Source organism: Columba livia, chromosome 2, assembly GCF_036013475.1.
Source record: "Columba livia isolate bColLiv1 breed racing homer chromosome 2, bColLiv1.pat.W.v2, whole genome shotgun sequence".
In the NCBI taxonomy this organism is placed as follows: domain Eukaryota; kingdom Metazoa; phylum Chordata; class Aves; order Columbiformes; family Columbidae; genus Columba; species Columba livia.
In genome coordinates this window covers 14,366,739-14,385,350 of record NC_088603.1, presented here as the reverse complement: position 1 = coordinate 14,385,350, position 18,612 = coordinate 14,366,739, and the positions used below count along the sequence as shown (strand labels likewise).

The window sequence follows — 18,612 nt, the reverse complement described above, 5'->3', positions numbered from 1 at the left end:
GTATATAGGGTAAAGCTATCTGAGTTTTCAGGGGCCATAATGAGTCAAAAATATATTTTGAGGAAACTAGTTCTTTGAAAATTAAGACTGAATTAGAAAAACATAACATCTTCCAAAAATTATGAAAACAGTTTGGAAAATCAGCTACTTCATAGTTTCTCACAAAATCACTGAACTTTTTAGGATTAAATGAAGTGAAATATCTTTTTTGACATGAAAACTTACTAAAAGTGAAAATTGAGTAGACCTAAGACAGGTGTTCAGTTTTGATTTAGCAATTTAACCACCAAATGGTAAATAATTATTTATTCTCATGGCTTTAAATCCCCTCATTTTTTGTACTGCTCTCAAAGTTATTTAGAATAGCCCTTTGCCTCATGTGAAATACTGTGTAGCATAACAAACAAATAAAAAATTAATGCTCAGAATTAATGTTTTAGTTCCATTCCTAATGATAAAGTTCTCCAGATGTGAAATGGAGACAAGCCACTATTTGTACCAGAACTTCAATTTCTCATGCAGAGGGACTGACAAGTCTCTATGTCTGAAATCCCAGATGGTTTCTCCGGAGCTATGACTTGCACTAAACTTAAACAAGAGGAAAGCAGAAAAAAGTTTAAATTGCAGGGTTTTTTATTCCCAGTGGAATAACAGTAACAGAAATAGCAGCAATGATAAATTAGATTTTCTTAGTGCCATGTTGGGCATTGGCTGAACATATTCTCTAGAGATGCCAGCTACAGTATGGTATTTACATCATGTTGTAGTGCAGAAAGAAGTTGATACATTTTATGCAGAAACTAAATTATTTTCAACACATCTATATCTGTAATTGATATCTTTCACTCAGACATCTTCCCAGATTAGTCCATGGAGGGGCCTAAGTTGCAAAAGCCTCATTATTAAAGACTCATTACTGCTATGCCTGGAACCTTTTTCCCGATCTTTTTTTACAGCAGCATCTCTATGCGCTACTTGGGATTTCAAGCTTACTTCCAAGCCAGAGCTTTACATCTGGCAGCTATGTCTGCTTGAGGGTCTTCCTTGCTCATTTCAAGCTTTACTTTTTCTTCATTCTTGTTGTGACATTACTGATAAGTCTCTTTGTCACTAGCTCTTTTAAATGGCATGGAAGGTAAATTGTGAAGTATCTCCCATTATACTGCTCTAAAGAGAGGTAGATGGTGTTGCTGCACTTATGATGGGTTAGTAGATTTTCCTTTACTGTCATCCCCCTGTACTTTCCTAGGAATGGAGCAGGAAGAAGATCTGTGTCCTTCATATCACAGTATCACAGTATCACAGTATGTTAGGGATTGGAAGGGACCTCAAAAGATCATCCAGTCCAATCCCCGTGCTGGAGCAGGAACGCCTAAGTGAGGTCGCACAGAAACGCATCCAGGCGGGTTTTGAATGTCTCCAGAGAAGGAGACTCCACAACCCCCCTGGGCAGCCTGTTTCAGTATTCTGTCACCCTTACTGAGAAGAAGTTTTTTCTCAAATTTAAGTGGAACCTCTTGTGTTCCAGCTTGATCCCATTACCCCTTGTCCTATCATTGTTTGTCACCGAGAAGAGCCTGGCTCCATCCTCACGGCACTCACACTTTATATATTTATAAACATTAATAAGGTCGCCCCTTAGTCTCCTCTTCTCCAAACTAAAGAGACCCAGCTCCCTCAGCCTTTCTTCATAAGGGAGGTGCTCCACTCCCTTAATCATCTTCGTTGCCCTACGCTGGACCCTCTCCAGCAGTTCCCTGTCCTTCTTGAACTGAGGGGCCCAGAACTGGACACAATATTCCAGATGTGGTCTCACCAGGGCAGAGTAGAGGGGAAGGAGGACCTCTCTCAATCTACTAACCAACCCCCTTGTAGTACACCCCAGGATGCCATTGGCCTTCCTGGCCACAATGGCACAGTGCTGACTCATGCTCATCCTGTTGTCCACCAGGACCCCCAGGTCCCTTTCCCCTACACTGCTCTCTAATATGTAATTTCCCAACCTATACTGGAACCTGGGGTTGTTCCTGCCCAGATGCAGGACTCTACACTTTCCCTTGTTAAATTTCATTAGGTTATTCCCCACCCAACTCTCCAGCCTGTCCAGGTCTCTGGATGGCAGCACAGCCTTCTGGTGTGTCAGCCACTCCTCCCAGCTTAGTGTCATCAGCAAACTTGCTGATAGTACACTCAATTCCCTCATCTAAATCGTTAATGAATATATTGAATAATATTGGCCCCAGTACTGACCCCTGAGGCACTCCACTAGATACTGGCCTCCAACTAGACTCCACACCATTGACTACCACTCTCTGGCTTCTCTCCTTAAGCCAGTTTGCAACCCACCTCACTACTCTATTGTCCAGACCACACCTCCTCAACTTAGCTGTGAGGATGCTGTGGGAGACTGTGTCAAAGGCTTTACTGAGTCAAGATAGACCACATCCACCGCTCTGCCATTATCAATATGTCCCTAGGCTGTGTGGTGACTGCTCCTTACATGTCCTTATATTCATGGCTGCCATTTTAGAAATTTCACCTTGTGGTATCTATTGTAGGGGAAAACTGTTGCAAATGGATTGGTGAAGGATTTGTGTGGGATGGGAAGAGGGGAAGAATAAACTGCTTTCCTTATCTTACAAAGAGCAGGTCAGGTGCAGTGAAGCAATAGGCTGCAATTTCCAAAAGGAGGTAGTGCAGGGTGTAGCCCTTTTCTGTGCATTGAAGCTCCAGAGCAATTTTATCTTGCCAAAGCATGATACTCTTAGTTGTGCTTACACAGCATGACTGAGCCCTGACATTCACAGTTGCTCTAACCAGGGAGTCTGTCCTTGTTTGATATGTTAAATGTCGTGCCCTCTGTGGTGTTCTATAAATAATTGATCAAGTTTTAAAAGCAAAATGCTTGGTGAAACAGTGAAAAAAGATATGAAAAAAACAGCAAGAAACAAGGAGTTGTTTAGACTGGAAGTCTGCACAGCTAGGGTTCATGAAATGCAGTTAATAATACTACGTCATGTGCAAACACGTTGTTGACTGACTGCCCTCCCTAGATCTGAGTAATATGCTGTTTATATCAGACACTACTGTTCCCGCGGGCTGGGGCAAGTACTTTTCTGCAGTCATTGTGAAAAATCAAATCTGTCAAATAATTACAGTAATGATGCAGAGAGCTGAGGATGCAATGCAGAATTTCATATTAAATCAAAGTCAAAAGTGCCTCTTGGCCTTTCCTGCTAATGCTTTCTGCAACCGTAAAATTTGGCTGCAATTGTGCAATATTATATGGGTGAGAAAATGCAAAGATTATTACCATGCTCTCTTAAAAGACAAATCCTAAAGCTGGAAAACCAAAGTATGTAAAGCAATGGCATTTTATTTCACTAACCAGCAGAGAAACACAAAATACCTCCCAGACCCCTATGATTATGAAAAAGGGAGAGACATGTTTATGTAAATGGTGGAGAAATCCTGAAATGTTTCACCTGGCAAGTGTCCCAAAAGAGGAGGGCCCAGAAACCATTTTTCCTTGTCTGCTTCTTGGCAGGAGGTTTGCTGGCTTTCGTTTTGCACCACCGAGATTATACTTCTTCATTTTAGAGGAGGCCACAAGGCAACCCTGCCGATAAAAACAAACAAATGCCAACCTCATTGTCTTGATGTACCCCATCAGGCTCACACAAGTTAGTAATGAGAGTCATGAGTTCAAGGTCCCCAAGGTCCCTCTGACCTTTCTATCCCACTTCTCTGTCCTCTCCAAGGGTTCAAACAGCTAGAGTCCACATTTTCTCCTCTCTGTCACCCAGTCACTTTGTGACACACAAAAATTTGCCCAAAAAAGTACTGTTATGTTTCCTCCCAAAACCAACTACCTGATAAAATTGACTTAAAATGGACTTAAAATGGACTTGCCTGCTGCTGATCTTTTTTTTTTTTTTGCCATTTCTAAGCCTATGCAGGTGCACATAAAGGCATACATGATGCTTGCTGGATGACAGAGTGATCCTGAAGCAGACACAGGTTTTCAGGAAGAGCTTGATAGCTTCAGGCAGAAGATGTCTACAGCTGTACTCCCTCCACCACCTCTTCTGTGATTTGCCTGTAATGATTGTTACTGTTTCAGTAAACCTAGACAGTTTACGTAAGTATCCAGGAAAAAAAAAAAATAAAAGGGCATTTTTTCCTGATAAAGTTGAGTAAACTGAAGTTTGTGCTTTACTGAACTACTTAAAGTTACAGAAGTCTTAGATTTTTTTGCTGATGTTATTGCTCTCTAAAGACTGTCCCCCATAACAGTCTGCTTTTTGCCTTAAACTTGCTATCACTTTAAAATAAAATACTTCCCTATAATCATCCGAGTTCAGAAGTGCTTATAAACTTCCCAGTAATACCTATGAAATACCTTTTTATCTATATTTGCTGGAATAGTATATGGCTTCATTGAAACATATGGAGCTGATATTTGATAGGGGTTGTGGAGGGGAATGTGAACCTACTGTGAAATACGATATCAGCTAAATACAGAGTGCTAAAAAATAATGTAAATTTGTATAGGTAGGTATTGGTGGTGCAAACACTGAAAGGTGCAACTGCCTAATCTCCTCCCCGGTTTACTCTGTAACTCTCAGTTGCATAACTACTATTTGCTGATCTGAACTCTGTTTCCAGAGAATACAACATAAATTTGCTGTAATGAGGTGATAATGACAGGCTTAGCAGAACAGTATAAACTGAAGTAATTGGATCATCAGCATTTTGTTTTTATATTGTTATTGATAAAGACTGATTAGAAGAGGAATGTGCTTTGAGTTACTCACATACACAATGTGCAAAGACCAATATTTATCCTTTTTAGTGTGTATACTGGTTCGCTTAATTGTCTACAGACACAAAACCACACACTTTAATTTCTCTTATAAGAACAGAATGAGCTTTGAGGAAAAAAACTTGGAGAGGCCAAAGGTATTGTAGCTGTTTGCATCCAAAGGGTAGTGGTTAATGGCACAATGTCTGGATGGACACAAGTGATGAGTGGTGTCCTTCAGGGGTCTGTGCTAAGGCCAATACTGTTTAATATCTTTATCATTGACATAGACAGTGGGATCAAGTGCACCCTTAGGAAATTTGCAGATGGTGCCAAAACTGAGTGGTGTGGTTGACATGCCTGAGGGACGAGATGCCATTCAGAGGGACCTGGGACCTGGACAAGCTCAAGGAGTGGGCCCATGTTAATCTTATAAGGCTGAACAAAGCTAAGTGCAAGGTCCTGCACCTGGGTTGGGGCAAGCTCTGGTATCAATACAGGCTGGGGGATGAAGGGATTGAGAGCAACCCTGTGCAGAAGGACTTGGGGGTACTGGTGGACAAAAACAGGACGTGAGCTGGCAATGTGTGCTCAGAGCTGAGAAAGCCAACCATATTTCTGGGTTATATCAAAATGGGCATGGCCAGCAGGTTGAAGGAGGTGATTTTGTCCACTCTGGTGAGACCCCATCTGCAGTGTTGCATCCAGCTCTGGAGCCCTCAGTTCAGGAAAGACATGGACCTGTTGGAGAGTGTCTAGAGAAGGTCACCAAAATGATCAGAGGGATGGAACACCTCTCCTGTGAGAACAAGCCAAGAGACTTAGGGTTGTTCAGCCTGCAGAAGAGAAAGCTCTGGGAAGATATTGCAGCCTTTCAGTGCTTAAAAGGGCCCTATAAGAAAGATGGGGACAGACTTTTTAGAAGGACATGTTGCAATAGAACAAGGGGTAATGGATTTTAATTAAAAGAGGTTAGATTCAGACTAGATATAAGGAAGAAGTATTTTACAATGAGGGTGGTGAAACGCTGGCCCAGGTTGCCCAGAGAGATGGTAGATACTCCATCCCTGGAAACATTCAAGGCCAGGCTGGATGGTGCTCTGAGTGACCTGATCTATTTGAAGATGTCCCTGCTCATTGCAGGGGGGTTGGACTAATGATCTTTGAATGTCCATTCTACCCCAAACTATTCTATGCTTCTATGAAGTGAAATGGAGAGTGCAAAGGTTCGATGTTCACACTATGGATTTCACGGAGATTTATTTCAAGACAGTTTTAATCTGAACTGGTGGACTGAATTTAGGAATAACTTGGTTGGTGATATAGGAGAGATAGAATATGAACTTATGTGTACTACCTGAACTGGTAAGAATAGAAAAGTTTAAGAACTATTTGTAAGCGAGAATGCGGCCTACATGCATGATATTGTGTTGCTATGTAACTACTAAAAATTCATCTAAATATGTTTTGATTTCTATTTTACATTTTTCCAGATTTGAGACAGTTTATGTTTTCTTACTCTAATATCTGTTTTGTAAGCTAAATTAAAAGTATCGCTGTAGAAATACTTATAGCAGAACACTGTTGATTTCGCAGAGCATTGTGCTTCAATCTCACAACACATGTAGGATGAAATGCACTCCTCCCATCATAAATCTTGATTATCAAAACATTTTTTTTGAGGTCGCCCCTAAAGACAGAAACAACATGATTTATGTCCTTGTTTAGATGATAAGCTGTGTTGTGTGGGGACATCCCCTTTTGGGGGTGTTTGCCCAAGACCTTTGCTGGGGGCAGTTTTGGTTTCCATAGAAAAGCTGCCTTTTAGATCTCTTTCCAGTGCCTTTGTCACAGCTTACGCAGCACTGCGCTTAGGTGTTGAAGGTGATTCCATTATTCCACCCATTCCATTAATTCATCCAGCTCCAATTAACTTGGTAAGCTACTTGGTGATAACCCTCTGTAGGTTATGTCTGTAGACATGTTATGGAATCAAACCATTTAAATAGGTAAGTGCTTTATTATAGACTCTGTTTCAAGCTAAGAAGCATTGCATTAGTACATTAATTCTCATTAGCAGAAGCAAACCAGGGAATGCCTTATGAGGCAGTTAAAGGCATTAGATTGCAAATACTGTCAGTTGCTTAATGCTATGGCAAAGAGGATTTAAGACAGACAACACATCACATCAGCAAGGTATTTTGTGCTAGAATGAAGGAAATCTGAAACCAGATTCATAGCTGCTGTTACAAGAGAAAATTCCTCCCTTGACTGCTAAGGAAACACATGTCCTTTTGTTGTTAGAGGATGTGGCCCACAAACTGGAATGAATGAACATTTGACTCCTGTTGCCTTCCTCAAGAGTGGGTACTCTAATTACTGAGCTAGCGGGTGTGGGAATCTAGGGAGGAGGGGACCATTTTTTACCCTTCTGATTGGGAAAATGCTCTTGAAAACACATCACCCATCAACCCCATAGATACTAGTTTGGGAGCTGACAAGTTTTGGTAGATGCCCAGTATTCAAGATCGTTAGAGTTAATGGTGAATATGTTCAGAAATAGACTCCTAAGCGAAAAGAAACGTGGTGATAATGTGGCTGCCTGTGAACCTCAGCTCAAATATTAAGCAGCTAGATCTGAGAGCAGGAGTTTCGATAAACTCCTTTTGATGAGGTTTGTGGATTTGATTCTAGGTTAACTGATAGTGTTACATATTTGCTAGCGTATATAGTATGAGCATGCTATACTTAAAGATAGGTGTAACATGTGCAATGCCAGTACTATATGTTATCAATAATATTATAAATAAGGACATGGATACATATGTATAGATAAAAAAACTAAAAATGTTGGAGATCCAAAGATGGTAGCCACACACATTTGATCAAATAGTTTGACAAATTTAGAGAAGTGTACCAAGAATAATCAAAACAATTTATGTATGTGTCAGCTCACGGTCACTCTTGAGTCAGCCAGTGTATGGGGCAACTGAGCTCTGTCTTTTGTTTCTGCAAAGGAATCGTTTGTTTCATATCAATCATATTTAACCACTTAAGAGGTATTAGTATGAACAGATGGGAATGTGGGATTAACAGGCTGGCAAAAAGACTTGAAACAGTGAACTGATTATTCTTCTAGTGAAGAAATGAGAGTTAACAATGGTCAAACTACTTTTATAGTCAGACGTGGTGGATTATGTTACAATAAAATTATCATGAAATGGACAGAAGATTTCTTCTTCTTTCCTTCTTTCTTTACCAAAGAGGAAATCAACTATTTTCATGAAGTACTAAAGGAAATACAGAGTCATGCACATTTTTGTGGAAAAAAAGAAAAAAAAAAATCAAGGCTAGATGTTTCCCTGAAGTTGTCTTTAATCAAAAACAAAGAACTGGGTCTAGTACAAGGTACTGTTGTACAGTAATCTTGATATAATGGTCCTTTCTGGCCTTAGAAGTCATAGAATTTGCCACTACTGTATTTTTTTTTGAGTTCTCTAATAATCTAGAACTTCTCACTCTTCAGTGAAATGTCAGAAAACCTGAAGAAACTGGACTGTCACACAGGCTTATTTCTGAAGCTCCTGTATGAGGTATGCCTCTTTTAGCTACAGTTCTGGAACAAAAATACTCTTTCTAGAACAAAAATACTCTTTCTAATTTCCAGATAATTTAACCTAAAGATGTTAGTTCATATTCCTTTGTGTAAAACAGAAAATAACCTCCATTTCACAGTGCATGCAAGTGTACTAGCCACTAAGCTAAAGAAAAAACAAGAATTCGTGTTCCCCATTTTAATGAGAGAACACTGACCAGCCACACTGACTCTTGATGAATATAGTTGAAGTCAAAATCATTCCTTCAGTTCCAGATAATAACATCCCTTTTACAAAGATCACCCTTTTTTACAAGAAATATTAGATTATTATTGGCTTTGAAATCAGCTTTTGTGACACACATTTTTAGGGCAAATCTGCACAGCCAGATTGGTACAGAGGAGCTTCTTTTCTCACATCCCAATTTGGCCAGGCATTTACTAGCTCTAATAGAGGACGTGAACATCAGTCTTAGAGAAATGAGTGGCACAGCTAGTGTGCTGGCCCTCCTTAGGGTGAGAGGAGGCTGGCTTTCTTCTATCTGCATATATTCACCTGTGCATCTCCTTCGATATCTAACTGTCCTCATCCAGCACATATGGAAAACCTGCCCTTATTTCAGCATGGTAGATCCCATTCTACCATGGTGGTAGAACTTCTAAAGGTTAGATCTTAAAATGTGTTCTATTAAATAGCTGGAATTCTTTTGAACAAGCAGGGTTAGCTTCTCAATGAAGGAAAGGAGCTACTCGATTTCCTCTCAGAATCAGGATTCTGATGAGTAGTTCTGTTTGGGGTCATAGGCAAATGCTCTTCACAGAATAATAATGGCAAGATAACTGCTACCTCATGGAAAAGCTGTACAGTGCACTGGCTGGGACTGGTTTAGTAAAATTCCAGTCTAGTGTATGTCAGAAAAGAAGAAAGGACAGATCTCAGCAGGATATCTGTAACAGCCAGCTTTCGTTAAATTAATAGATGGATAACTTCTAAGTGATCGATTTATGCAGTTTCTTAAAATACATACATTACCAGCAGAAAGTGTATGTCAAAATTTCAACAGGTAATTTAGGTGAAATTCTTTACAACTTTGCAGTCATGCATAAATCAGTGTCCTTGTAAAAAGCCATTCAAGGTAGGTGTGTGCCAACACAGGTTCTCCAGCTGGCCAATTCCTTTCCAGCTGGAGCAAAAAAAGGACAATCCAACCTGTTACTTCTTATGACTCCTGATCAGGATTCACCTGGGGAGCTATGACTACATATTATCCTGGATTACAGAGTGAGCTTAAAAATTTGTTCCACACCTATATTCTTTTTTCTGGGATGTGCAGGCTAACTAATATTTTCAAAAGTCTTATTTCTGCTTTAAATCCTTTTCTCTTGAAGTTAAGCTGTCAGGAAAGGAAGGTAGTAATGATATAATATAATTTGTTATTCTTTGACATTTTTCACAGAAGAAATATATTTTTATAGCACTGTTCTTTGGCACATCACTCCTCCAAATTCTGTGTAGAAAGAGAAAGTAAAGTCTTATGCAACCTTGATCATTCTTTCACCTGTGAAGCAGATGAAGCTATCTGTTTGAATAAGAACTAGTTCTAGGGTCTTCTCCTGTATTTCTCTATCTTCAGTTCACAGTTGGACTGCAGAGTAATGGCTATTTCTTGAGTAAAAGTCTTTTAAGGACTGAAATTTATCTCAGCACACTAAAGACCAGTTAGGATCCCTTAGTTTTCCAAACAAAGAAACCATTTTACTTCTCTCCGTTTTCCAGCTTTGGGTATATATTCTTTCTTCATGTTAACTTGTTCTAGTAAGCAGAGTTTAGGCAAGCCTTGCTCTGTTTCCAGGGTTATACCAGAGAAATATTAAAAAAAAAAGAAAAAAAAAAAAGAAAAAAGGGAAAAAGAGTAGCAAACAGCAGACCAGAGCAATATCCAAAAGCTTCCAGCTCTGTTTTGCAATACAGAACCCAAGGGGTTTTGATAGGGTCTAAATTTGGCAAAATCAGCTTTCCCATCCCTCCCTAACTCTATTTTTCTCTCCTCTAACTATTTTTACTCCAAGTTCCTCTCTGTCTCTGTGGATAGAGAGAAAAGATCTATGGATAGGAGTCTGGGAATAGGATAAGAAAAGTAAAACTTCCTGTAAAAAAAATAATGTTATTATGCTGAAAGCAAAACCAGGGATGTAACACTAGAAATGAGTATATATTAGCATAAATGTATGGGAACTATGTAATCCATTGATTCATGTTAATGAATAGGTTGAGTATGTCGTCTGTTTCACAGACAAAACAAGAGCCTGTGGTCTTACCTGCATTTCTTTAGTGCATACAATGTTTTGCTGTCATGCATTAGCTCATCAGCATAGAAGTAAAAAAGCTGACGTCAGCTATCTCAGGCAGCTTCAGCTACACGTGTTCAGGCTGGAAAGCTTTTTTAACTCTCATTTGTTGGCACCCACCATGTGATTCAAACCAAGGACATGAAGCTGAGGAAGACATTCACACCACTTCTTTAAGAACTCAGCTGCAGCTGTCACACACGTAGGCTTCCCCATTCCCTGCCATGGAAAGCAGAAAGAGGCAGTTCAGCACACACAAATGTCTAAAGCAGGTATCTAATTCATGTCTAATTTCAACAGCTTTGTTGTAATTCCTGTAGGCACCCAGCCATCTTCCATTATCTTAAAGAAAATATGAGGATCTGAATCTCTTCTTTAAGGTGTAAGAAATGAAGTTAGACAGGATCAATAGTCCCCTTTTGCACTAGATTAGTACTTTGAAGAGGAGTATTTGGTGGGTAGTATGGCTTCTGACAGTATGGTAGCTTTCAAGCTGCTATGCAGGAATTGTTTTCTTTAAAAAGATTGTATTTTTTTTTAAATAACATAATTATTGGCACTGGCATTTAAAATTCCACCACGTCTCATGAGATGGTAAAAAAGCTGATGAAAATCAAAGTGGATGGCCACTTGCATAATGTTTCTTTGTCCAGTAGGACAATACTTTGACTTGAATATAAAATGTACAGAATATTGGCAAGGCCTTAAGTTCTTTCATGTGGTTCTAAATGAAAGTTAAGATTAAAATCTTTGTGTGCTATCTTTTTAATTTATTGTAGAGGATACATTCTGCATTCATACCAAAATGAACATTTTCAGAATACTTTGTCCCTTAGCACTATGTTGGTTCTGTTGCCCACATTATTTCTACCAATGTTTGGAAACATTAGTTGGAAGAAATACATATATTTATTGTCCGTATTTGATTTACTACCTGAAAAGTTTTTAGACTTCAGAAGAAATATTATAAACAATTTTACCTTCATACAGATTTAAAAATAGTTTCAATTGATGATGTAGATTTATTTAAAAAATTCTGCTGACATTATGACTTTAAAAATCTTGGTGTTTTTCACTGAAAGATAAGCAGGAAATCCATCACTACTCGATATCCCTATAGGATTCTTGCTTGACTGGAGTCAAGTCTCCAGCTGCTGTGAGATTTAATAACACCCTGGTTATGATATCAACAGATAGCAAAACCTTCTGGACAGCTGGAACAATTTTTACACTAATGCTGTAATTAGATACATAGAACTGTCGTGGTACAGAAAATTACTTAAAGCTCAGACAAAACACAATGTACCACTTACTAGCCAAAGGTCAAAGAATGTGCTTCCAAATCCACCAGCCTGTTATTTAGAAGAATTGTCTGGGAACGCTGGGTCCTGGATAGTTTGACAGAAGAGCTCACACGGAAAGACAAAACTACATTTTCTTACTGAAATTATTTTTCTTATTTTCGGAAAATAATTTAAATACTTCACAAAAAAGTGCATGCAGAAAAATAAGCTTGTGACCAGAAAGGACCAGGAAGACTAAAAGCACATCTACTTGTCTGGAATGATAGTACCCATTTGATATCCAAACTTATTCACTCTGTAAACTCCACATCCAGTGAGTACAGGATGAGGGCCTTGCAAATAGGTCATGCTTCTCAAAGACTGCCACTTGACCAATTTGGTTCATTAGTTGTTGAATTATTGATCGTTCTTCATGTACCTTTGATAAAAGTGTATTAATTCAGACTGATTAGAGGTGCCATTTGGAATATGAATTCTTTCAAGACTAAAATGGTGTTACATAGCACTATTATTGACAAAACGGAATTTGGCACACAGAAAAAAGATTGAATCGGAAGTCCTTGAATGATTTGAAAAATTGAAGCTATGCACTTGGCAAAATTTTAATTTCTGTAGAAACCATATTTATAAGCATTTGATAAAATAGTGTGATCTAAATCTGTTCTTATAAATTCAGAAGAATAGAGCTGCCTGTGATATTAGCCTAGGTTTTTAACTGCTACACTAATCAGAAAGGAAGCTATTCAAAGTTTTAGGCATTGCAGTGTTATTTTTACTTCATCAATAGCTATTTGAATGAATGTGAAATGAGTGAAAGTGATTTGGCTGGGATTCAGTAATGCATGGGAAATATTTAAGATGCAGTCAAGAAGCCTGCAATCAAAATTAATCCAAGTAAAATAAATACCCATCCCTCTAAGTGACAGAAAATAGAATAGTGAAGAAAAATATGAGTTCAAAAGATTAACAGAGGGCCCTTGAACTATATAGCTAATGTCTTTGTACAAAATAGTGTGCTCAGGCTGTTGAATGAGGACTAAAATCTAGCAGCATTTAAAAACTGATCTTTGTTTCTCTTTGTATAGAGAAAAAACAAACAAACAAACAATCAACAATTCCCCTTCCCCAAATTAACAATCAATTTTCTGACAAATAGGAAGAAGAGAGATGGAAGCGAAAGTAGTTGATTTCATAGAAGGTAAATCCAAGTTTGGCTCCACAAGAGGTGATTAATTAAGTTCAGAAGACAGGTATGTTTCTGAAGGATTGCACTGAGGAAGAAAGTGAAATGACAACATTAATTATATAAAACACAAAAAATATTTGACAGATAACCTTTCTCCTACATTTCACACAGCCTGGTGAGTTTGTGAAATTGTTCTTAATATGACTTGCAACATTTGGGATTTGAGGAGATTCATAAAGTCTTCATCAATTCTTCACCAACCTCTTAACTCCACTCTCTCTCCCACATTGTACCTTGTAATTGAGATCACGACAGATTCCTGAGCAAACTCTGCCAGAGAAAATGCTTCTGAGAGACTGACTGACTGGGAAGAGATGGTGCCCCTGACATTAAGCGGAGAGTTTGCATATGGATATGAAGCTGGACATTCTGGCTACAAAACTCTGTGCCATAAAACCCAAGTATCATGATTTGATATCTGACAGCTGCATAATATCCTAGCAGCATTTTCCTCTCCCAATGTACCAGCTGTCCAACTAAAAATGGAAATGATTTATATTCCCCAAAGACTAAACTGACTGACAAGCAATGTGGGAAGGAGTAGTTGGGCCCCACTGTGACTGTGGCACCTCTAAAGCAATGAGAAGAAAAGTGATGAGATCACAAGGATGCTCCCTCTGCTGGGATCAGGGAGATTTCTCTTATCCAAAAGGTTGCGCTATGTACATCCAGGCATGGAAGAGAGCCGGGCTGTGATTTCTATTGAAATTAAAGAAGAAATACACTACCCCTGATTAGTAACCCTGAGATACATGGTATAGTGGGTTATATATGTTCACCATATAGCAAAAAATCAGATATTACTTTCACACAGTGTATGTGTATATTAGTTTTGGGAGGGTAAAAATATGAACTCACTGGAGTCTTTGATTTCCCTAGGTAATAAAGTTATTCAGAGAATATTAGTTGACAGCTACACCCACTTGCAGTCATCAGTCTGCAAGGGCTGGTATGGAAGTTTAAAATGCCAGTATTCATCTCTTTCTCTCCCCTAAGTCTTCATTATAATGTATCTCAGCATTTTTTAGAAACTTCCAGTCTACTTTTTGGCAGATGTGACAGGCAGCTGTAAAATTGATATCATCAGTGCTGTTCATCCTACTTCTTCTCACAATGATTCTTAGCACATACTAATTAACAGAAATAGGAAAGGTGCAATCAATTTATTTAATGCAGTTAATTAAAAATAACTTGCAAGCTGCTATCAGATAAAATTTGGCTTGTGCAACTGCAATTCTACGAATTTTAATGATTTTTTTTTTTTTAACATAAATGTGCTTCTCAAAGTTTCCTTTCATTAACCAAAATATTTTAGGGCACATAGGAAGAAAGCTTGAACAAATCTTATAGAGCTTAGCAAAACATAAAAACACCCTGTAAATGTAGGGCTTATGTTTTTCAAAGCTCAGTGTTAGGCAAGGGGAAGAGTAAGGAGGGGGGAGAGACTTTGAATGCTTTTAAGAACTGTCTGCCTTTTCCTTACATTGGCTTACCTATTAGTAATTATTAGTAACATTTTTAATATGATTTATAAGATACAGTTATGAAACATTACTTACTACATGCACAAATATGCCACAAGTTAATTAAATTACATGTGTAATTTCAAATAATTGAGCTAAATACAGCTGGAGAGTTCAGTGGGACTTGTAATGAAATCCTTAGTATAGTATTTAATTACCTTCTTGTGCAATCCAACAGAAAGTATTTGGCCTTACAAAGTGATCTAAAGGTCAGGAGATTCAGTCTGCATTAGATCAAAGGCAGTGGCAGGCAGATCAAGAAATACAGCTAAAATATGGTGATTGTTTATTAAAATGAATGTGGTAGCTAATCTTGTGTGGTAGGGCTACAAGAGGGAGAAAGACTTTTCCTAATGAAATCAGAGACCATTTGAGGGCTTCACAGTTTACCTGCAAACAAACCGAGGCTGGAAGGATATACTTTTGTCCACCCTAAAAGAAAAGCACCTTGGGTTGTGCGTTTGTCACAAGAGCCACTTGAGATTTCTCTGTTGTGAAAAATATTTTGAAAAAGCCTAGGTTCTGTTAAAAAGACTCTTGTTTTGGAATTTATGCTTTTTTATTATTTGAATTTTCAGAACTAAAGTGACACATTTCAGAACTGGAACAAAAAAGAGCCTTCATTGATTAAGAGGAGAAGATATGAGCCGTAGCAAATATTTTCTTAAGTTCTGATGTTGATCTCAATGCTGAATAGTGATTGCCCCAAATTTAAGAAAAATGTTGAGTGACTGCTGCTTTCTGCAGGGACAGCAACTTTCAAGTTTCCTACCCATCTGCGTTGTCTTGGATCACAGACCTTTCTCTTCCCATTTGTGAGAAATTCTCTATTCAGTCAGAACCCATAAATTTCTCAGTATCAATGAAGGAGCAATGACTTGACCGAAGACATGACTTCATGAATTACCTGTTATCCAATGCAGATTCTGCATAACGCTACAAACTGGAGGACAATAGCTTTTTCCTCAAGGAAATATGTTCTGTAGCATGCTTTACGCTATGCTCACTGCCTGCTTTCTGCCATGATCTCAGTTTTGCTTATTCCATGCTTCAGGTTGTTAATGTTCAACTGCAGTACAGTGGAAGGGGGTAGCAGGTCTGAAAGATGATCTTCATAGGAAAGTTATAAATAAAGATGATCATCACAGAAAGTTATGAATTTTTGCATTTCACTGTTATAAGCAGGTAAAACTAAGGAAAATAAATTTATCTCCTATGTAATTCATCAGATTCCTATAGGGCAAATGTTCTGTAATTGAAATTATACTTATATTGTCCAGAGGGGAAGAGAACAGAGGCATTTATGTATTGTTTTATCTCTGCTGGTGTCTCTACCTGCTGATTGCTCAATAGTTTAAAAACATGCAACAGATTTGAATCCATCATCAACAGCCTTTCCATATATTTATATAGTACTTACTTATAAACACATTTTTTTTTATACTAAAATGACAAAGGGAAGACTATGACTGTTTTCTGGCACAACACAGAAATATTCTTTGGTTCCTAACAATTGCTTGTACCCACTTGGTACAAAGTGTCAGGATAGGGATTCAGGAGGGATTTCAGAAACAATTGCCAGAACAGAAAATGCATTTAAGGTCCCACAAAAATGTACTGTCTATGATAAAATTGCAAGAGAAATCTGGAAAGAAATTAGTACAGTTGTTATGGTAGAAACAGAACAAAATCATTGACATAGATGAGAAAAGTTTGATTTTCTTTTCTGTAAAAAGCATGAGAAATGAATTCAGATGAAGATGTACACTAGATATTTGAGAAGTGAGGAAATACTGTTTTTCAATGGAATAGTTCTGAAAAGAGAAAAGCAAGTGAGAAGAAGATGAAGATGATGAGTAGAAATTATCAATTCACAAGTGGGAGGAGAGGAAAAATAAGATTAGGAGATAGCAGCTTTGTTTCCTTCCCTAATTTTTAAGATGTGAAATTACTACTGAAATAGAGCTTTAAAACATACCAAAATCTTTACTGTGTGCTTAGTTCTACTTCTATGAAATGGAAGTACCTAAAATTAATGGTGTCACTGGTTTCTTTGGAACTCCTTTCTATAACTCCATGTGTGTGAGCAAGTTGGTGTAGAATGAATGTGTTTGTATGCATGTACATGGATACTGCATTGCCATATTGTCTGCATCAGCTTAACTGTACCGAAACTAGCAGAGCTGAGCTGGTTTATAACAGCTGAGAACACGGTACATATATACATTGTACAATTATGAAGTCTGTAATAACATAGTCTGCTTTAGGCATGTTTTACCTTACTAAACAAAGCTATGAAAGTAAATGCAGAAGTGTATGGCCATCACAGGCTTGGAACTACTGAAGGACTGGTTTATTCCTTGAATCATAAATATCTCCTATACGTTAAGCTAATCCCTTTGGACTGATGCAGTATGGCAAAACAAAAGGACCTTTTTTTTGCATTTCATCTAAAAACATTAAATACCATGAAAAAAAACACAGCATTAATGTTGAATTTTCTGTTTTTAGAGTCAACAAGTGAATTCAATAATTTAAGTCATACATTTGTTTCTTAGCATTTATACTGCTACTTTATTGCGTTTGGAAGCAATTTGGAAGTGTTGAGTGCATAATAGTTAATAAATCATATACAGAAAGAAGAAAAACAACTTTGTTCTTTAACAAATGTGGTAAGGGCTGAAAATCACAGCATTTTTTTAAAGCAAACAAAAAACCCCAAGCAAACAATCAGAAAAAAAAAATACTAGAAAAATCATTAGAGAGTCAGGATCTGATAGTGTCAAACTCCAATAAAGATAGAGGTGAAAAATTATCCAAATATATCTGCCATAAACTGTTGATTTCAGAAACAGACCAGAGTCATATTCACAACAGACTTCTTTTCATTGAACTCTTATCTTTATACTGTTATGTCTTTGATGAAATACAGCAGCTTATGGAACAGTCATCAGGAAAGCAACATTTTAATAGAAAGTAAATGCAAGTGTGTTAAATCTAATCTCCAAAGAGCAAATATTTACCAGAAGTTTATGACCACAGATAGACTTGTAGAATAAACAAAGTGTAGTCTCTTCTTGTCTACATATGTATTAGACTTTTTTAATTTTAAAACCATTAGACTACTGAATGTAAGTACAGCACCGGCTCAGTGCAAACCCTCATTGCTTTCCAAACGTGCAATGCTAAGGACCACACACACAAAAATGTATTTTTGTAAGAGAGAAAAATTTGTAAAGGAGCTTTCAGGATTTGAAGACTTTATGGGTCTTTGTAATATTTTAAACAAACCACATACATATTTTGAGCTTTATTTCATTAGATGTGATCTGAGGTTTGTTATGTCTATGTAGGTGGTTATACGAATTTCCAACTACAAAAACAATTACATGGTTCTTTTGGTCATTCAAATCAGAAAAAAATTTGTATGAAAATTATCTGCTTTTCAAGTTTGTTGAAAATTATGTGACAAAATTATTAGTATTTTGAAGATAGATTTCAGTACTCACTATCATGTATCATGTATCATATCTCAGATGTTATACAGTACTTAATTTCAGAAAAGATGGAGCATAAAAACAAGCACAAAGAGGATTAAGTTGTGTATTTTAAAAAGCTGGGTTTGACTATCTTGAACAATTATAAAAGCAACACAAATTAGAATGACAGGAAATTGTCTTTTTGCATTTAAAATATTTGGAATAGAAGAAGGTCCTGAGACAGCTGAAACTACATTTATTCCTAATAATCATCACATAGGATAGTAAAATGTTTTGGAAAAGTTTTCTAGA

At 37.6% G+C, this 18,612-nt stretch overlaps 1 long non-coding RNA gene across 1 annotated transcript in view; it reads right to left on the bottom strand.

The window, feature by feature from the left end:
• Positions 1-9,471: 9,471 nt before the first annotated feature.
• Positions 9,472-18,612, bottom strand: part of LOC135578407 (uncharacterized) — a 36,829-nt gene continuing 27,688 nt past the window's right edge. Inside the window, exon 5 of the long non-coding RNA XR_010469941.1 lies at positions 9,472-10,967. This is a non-coding gene — a long non-coding RNA (uncharacterized LOC135578407). The remainder of the gene's footprint in view (positions 10,968-18,612) is intronic.